A 6,000-nucleotide genomic window follows, 5' to 3' on the forward strand; every position below is an offset into this window, starting at 1 on the left:
GAAGAACTAGAAGATTCTTCAAGAATTCTCTTGTGTTGCTTGTTCTCATAATAACTTGATTATGCCAGCTAAAGTTGGGACTAAAATCTCCGAATTCTGGAATATATAAAAGGTAAATATGGGCACATTCACCTATCATGTGAACCACTTATAGATGCATATATAAGATGGTTACATGTATGTTTATTATCAACCTGCAGTTTGGCATTTGAAATTGTCTTCTCAATTAAGAGCATAATTTTCAAATTATGAAATCAAGATAGTTCATCTAGATGATGCTGGTTTATATCCAAACTAGTTTAGCATTAAATACCTCCTATTAATGGCTAAACTATTGCTTATGAGAACAGAGCCTCATGTTTTGATCTAAGATTTTCTAAATTACATACAACAACACTTGTATGCATCAGACTAACAAAATATGATGAGTCATTCCCTCACAATTGGTTTAGGATCAGAAATAAAATATTTTTACTATCTAATAACTTTTGATGTGTGGTATATGATTAATTTCTCTAACACAATGTACAAAGATATGTTTTCCAAAGAAGATTGGGGAAATGAGTTAGTTTTTCTAACATTTGGGGGATGGAATAAAACAACTGGAAAATATGCTATATGAATCGAATTATCATTAATATGATCCTCGCTTAGAATATAATTCAAGTCAAATACCAGAAGTATTTGCTGATCCAAAATTAAATATCATATTTCAGCTGCAAATGCTTCTATTAAAATTAAAGTCCCTGAAGGATAAAATTTATTGTACGCATGAAGCGTGGTAGACCAATTGGTTCCAAAGGTAACAATCCTTGAAAAGAATATGAGCAAATGATCAAAATGATTATAATAAGGAGGAAATAAGCTATGGAAGAGCCCACGACATAATATTTTATGAAACTCCATAAAAAGTTAAGGTACCTGAAAATAAAGAAAGTGGTGAGATCTCAACAATTTATGTCGCTTGCGAACCGATACGAAATGATCGTCGACGATATATTTGATACAATATAGTGCACAATATTGTAAAAGATTATGAGGATCAGACCTGTAGTCCAGACACCTGAAGATGTCATGCCATTTAAATGTAAGTCATAACCTATATGACTCATTTGATTAATTCTATATGAAGATCCCTGAAGGATTTAAAATGCCTGAAGCAAATTCAAAATCTCGAAAAATGTATTCAATCAGATTACAAAGATCTGTGCACGGTTTAAAGCAATCTGGGCGCATGTGGTATAATCGCCTTAGTAAATATTTACTGAAAGAAGGTTACATAAATGATGTTATTTGTCCATGTATTTTTATATAAAAAAATGGCATCATAATTTGTTATACTTGCTGTTTTTGTTGATGACATAAATCTTGTTGGAACTCCAGAAGAACTCCAAAAGGCAATTGAATATCTTAAGAAAGAATTTGAGATGAAAGATCTTGGAAAGACAAAACTTTGTCTTGGTCTGCAAATTCAACATTTAGTAGACGAGATCTTTATCTATCAATCTGCCTATACAGAAAGGGGCTTAAAACGCTTTTACATGGACAAAGCGTACCCATTGAGTACGCCAATGATTGTTCGATCACTTAAAGTGAATAAGGACCCGTTCCGACCTCCAGAAGAGGATGAGGAACTCCTTGGTCCTGAAACACCCTATCTCAGTGTAATTGGTACACTTATGTATCTTGCTAATGCTACAAGGCCTGACATAGCATTTTCTGTTAATTTACTAGCAAGATATAGCTCTTCTCCTACACGAAAATATTGGAATGGGATTAAGCATATATTACGATATTTAAAGGGAACTCTTGATATGAGTTTGTTTTATGCTAACAAAGGTAGTGCAGATCTTGTTGGTTATGCAGATGCAGGTTATTTATCTGATCCCCATAAAGCTCGATCTCAAACCGGCAAGTAGGGAATGCGTATGGTTGAGATCAGTGATTCATTTCATTCGAGAAAAATGTGATTTGGAATGTGATAAAAGATCCACAATTTTATACGAAGACAATGTTGCATGCATAGCCCAATGAAAGGGAGGATTTATAAAAGGAGATAGAACGAATCACATTTCACCAAAATTATTCTACACACATGATCTTCAGAAAAATGGTGACATTGATGTGTAACAAATCCGTTCAAGTGACAATCCAGCAGATTTGTTCACTAAGTTGTTGCCAACTTCAACTTTTGAGAAGATGGTATACAAGATTGGAAGCGGAGACTCAAATATTTGAAACAAAGCTTTCATTAGGGGGAGTGAAATACGCACTGTACTCTTTTTTCCTTACTAAGATTTTTTCTCATGGAGTTTTTCTTGTAAGGTTTTTAATAAGGCAACTAGAAATACGTATTACTAAATATGTGTACTCTTTTTCCTTCACTAGGTTTTTTTCCATTGGATTTTTCCTAGTAAGATTTTAACGAGGCACATTATCTATTAATGAACATCCAAGGGGGAGTGTTATGAAAATATTATATTGTGGATGTCCATTCATTACTCCGCTACAGATAATCTTCCTGAAGAAGATTATCCATTTAGTACTCTGTTGAAGTTTATATACAAGCAGCTGATGCAGGCAGGTTGCAAGCAACTCAATGAAATGATTTGCAGCAGTTTCTTATTAAACAGGCAGGTTGCAAGCAGCTCATGCAGACAGCTTACAAGCAGCTAAAGAAAAGCCTTGCAGCTGCTTCCTGAAAAGCCTCGCAGTTGCTTTCTTTCTTCTATAAATAGAGGAGTTTTCGGTTCATTATGAACATAAGTTTAAAAGTTGAATAAAATATTAATCTTCCTCTATACTTGTCTTCAGTTTATTTCTTTTATAGTCTTTATTTTATAACACGATATTTTTTTTTCTCTTTGTTGTGCCAAAAATTTTCTTTCTTTCTTTATGATTGACAGAAATGGCCCCATAAAGGGCTGATCTTAAAATATTATTCATTTTTTTAAAAGTATTTAAAAAACGATCTTCAGCTTTACACACATTTATTGATTGCCAGGGATTTCCTACCTTATTGATAAATTTTATGTTATATTTAATCTATTTATATTGTTAATTGCTCATAAATTCTACTCGATTGGCATGATTTTATGACTATTCAATTATTTACTAAACTCTACCCACATTAGCATAACTATATATTATCTGCATTCGACCTATTTGCTAGCTGGCATAATTTTATACTTGTTCAATTATTCACCAAACTCTACCAATTGACATGACTTTGTGGTACCTGCAATTGACCTATCTGTTAAATTGTACATCAAAGTCTAACCAATTGACATAACTTTTTGTGTTGCTCAACAAAGTATTTTTTGGAATTACAATTTTAATTTCAATCAAATCACCTCAAAACTGCTCCTAATGATCTTTGGTATACATAAAACCTATATATATATATATATATATATATATATATATATATATATAAACAATCCTCAATCACCAATTTAATCAAATAACACTAAGGGTGTGTTTGGTATACTAGAAAATATTTTCATGGAAAACGAGTGGTTTTATCACTTATTTTCCCTTGTTTGGTTGGTGAATGAAAACCTTTTTCCGAAAAATATTTTTTAGTGTTTGGTTAGAGAGTAGAAAATATTTTTTATGCTACTCTCCTCATCCCCTTCCCCCAAGTCCCCATGTTTCCTTGCTCTCCCCCCTCCCCCCCAAAATAATACCCAGTATTTTCAGGACTTTATTTTTTTCAACAATTTAATTATTCTTCTAAATATTCACACAAACCCAAAGGAACTAATGTGCCGCTTTACTTTTTTACGCAAAACAACGTTGAAATTTATGCTCCATAACTATAAAAAAAAAAAATACTCCTTTTTTGGTTGAAAAAGAAAGTAGTCTTTCTATAACATGAAAATAAAGTAATCATTTTGTTGAAATAAAAGAAAATACTTTTTCTATAATATGAAAAGAAAATACTCATTTTGTTGAAATGAAAGAAAATATTTTTTTCTACATCATGAAAAGAAAGTATTTTTTTTGTTAAAATAAAAAAAAATACTTTTTTATATCATGAAAAGAAAATACTCATTTATTGAAATAAAAAAAATCTATCTATAACATAAAAATAAAGTACTATTAATAATATTTTAATTTAGGTTGGGGGTGAGGACGAGGGTGGGGGTGAAGTAGGATGGGGTGTGGGGGTGGGTAGGTTGGGGTGTGGGAGTGGGGATGCGGAATAGGGTGGGGAAGGTTGAAAAAGAATTTTGGAAAATATTTTCCTTTCTCTTGATATAGAAAATGAGTTGTTGAGGAAAAAATATTTTCCTTCGTACCAAACACACCCTAAATCAAGAAAATTCACTTTGTCTTCTTCAACTAAGAACCAACAATTGAGTTTTGAGACTTTTAAAGTAAAGCACTAAATCAATATTTGAATTAAAATGTAAGCATAAGTAATCAACATCCAAACAATCTTAACAATAATCAATTAACTTATAGTTTGATCCCCCAAACAAGAATTTCAAGTTTCTTATATTGAAGAACTATGATGTTCTTGGTGAAAAAGAAATTTATTTTTGTAACAAAAGTCAAGAACAATGACAATATTTAAGGACAAGTCTCTAAGGGGATAATTGGTGTAACCTTTTGTATTATATATATATATATATATATATATATATATATATATATATATATATATATATATATTATACTATATTAAAAGCACGACAGCCCTAAGCGAAATGTCGTTCGCCTTTTTTACCTTTTAATAATATAGTTCATACTGGATAAAATAGTTATTTAGTTATTTTCCTAATTTTTAAAACTTTGAAATAGAATAAAATTTTGATTATTATATCTTTCCTTTTTTAAACTAAAGTCATATATTTAGGACTTTAAAATCAATTAGCATTTTAAAATTTATAAATCCTTTTCTTAATTATGTAACATAACTGTAAGAAAGAGAGTATGGCAATCATCCGCTTCTTAATTATGGAACAAATTTAACTTTTCTATGTTTTTCTTTAATGTAATAAAATCACTCAAATTTTTAGACAACTATTTTACAATACAATATTGTAGAAACTTGCATACAATATTGTTTACCCTCAAAATCGGATAACAATTAAATTTGTAAGGGGTTTTAAGGATACGCGGATTAACTTGATACAAAGCGATAAATTAAGTTGCTATTTAATAAACAAAGAGAAAATAAATTCAAACCACACGAGTTGGATAATTTCAGCCTTAGTGAAATGGCCACTCTCGAACTGGGCTCACCACAACCGGTACTGTCACGACCCCAAATTCTCTCCGTAGGATGTCGTAATGGCACCTAGTCTCTAAGACTAGGTAAGCCTATCAATGCGGAATAACAATTGAAATATGAAATAAATAAATCTTCAATTCACATAATTACAACTCCCAAAACCCGATAGAAATAAATTACAAACTTCTAAGAATTTATCCTCAATGTCTCTATATATCATAGTCTAAAGAAAATAAGGAAGCAACATAATAATGATAGAAGGGTTCACCGGAGTTTGCGGATGCTGGCAGATATACCTCGAAGTCTCCGTACACAAGTAGCTTACTGATGTATAGACTGGTAAGATGTACCTGAATCTGCATAAAAAGATGTGCAGAAGCGTAGTATGAGTACACCACAGCGGTACCCAGTAAGTGACAAGCCTAGCCTCGGTAGAGTAGTGACAAGGTCAGGTCAGGCCCTACTGGAATAATAAAAGACAAGGTGAAATGTTTAACAATATAATAAAAATGAAATGACAATATAATAAGTAGTATGTCACTAATTAACTATGCAAAATAATATCAAATAATACCTCGTAGAAACAAAACAGAATTCTTTTCAACTTTAAGAAAATCACAACAATAATCAAAGGCAACTGCGGCCATAAATCAATATCAACAAGGGCACTCCCGAGGTACCGCTTCGTAGTCCCAAATCATAAATAATTTCACAATATCTCATTTTCTTATATCACCGCGGGAGCCTTCACAATTTAT

This window comes from Nicotiana tabacum, chromosome 17, assembly GCF_000715075.1.
Source record: "Nicotiana tabacum cultivar K326 chromosome 17, ASM71507v2, whole genome shotgun sequence".
Classification (NCBI taxonomy): domain Eukaryota; kingdom Viridiplantae; phylum Streptophyta; class Magnoliopsida; order Solanales; family Solanaceae; genus Nicotiana; species Nicotiana tabacum.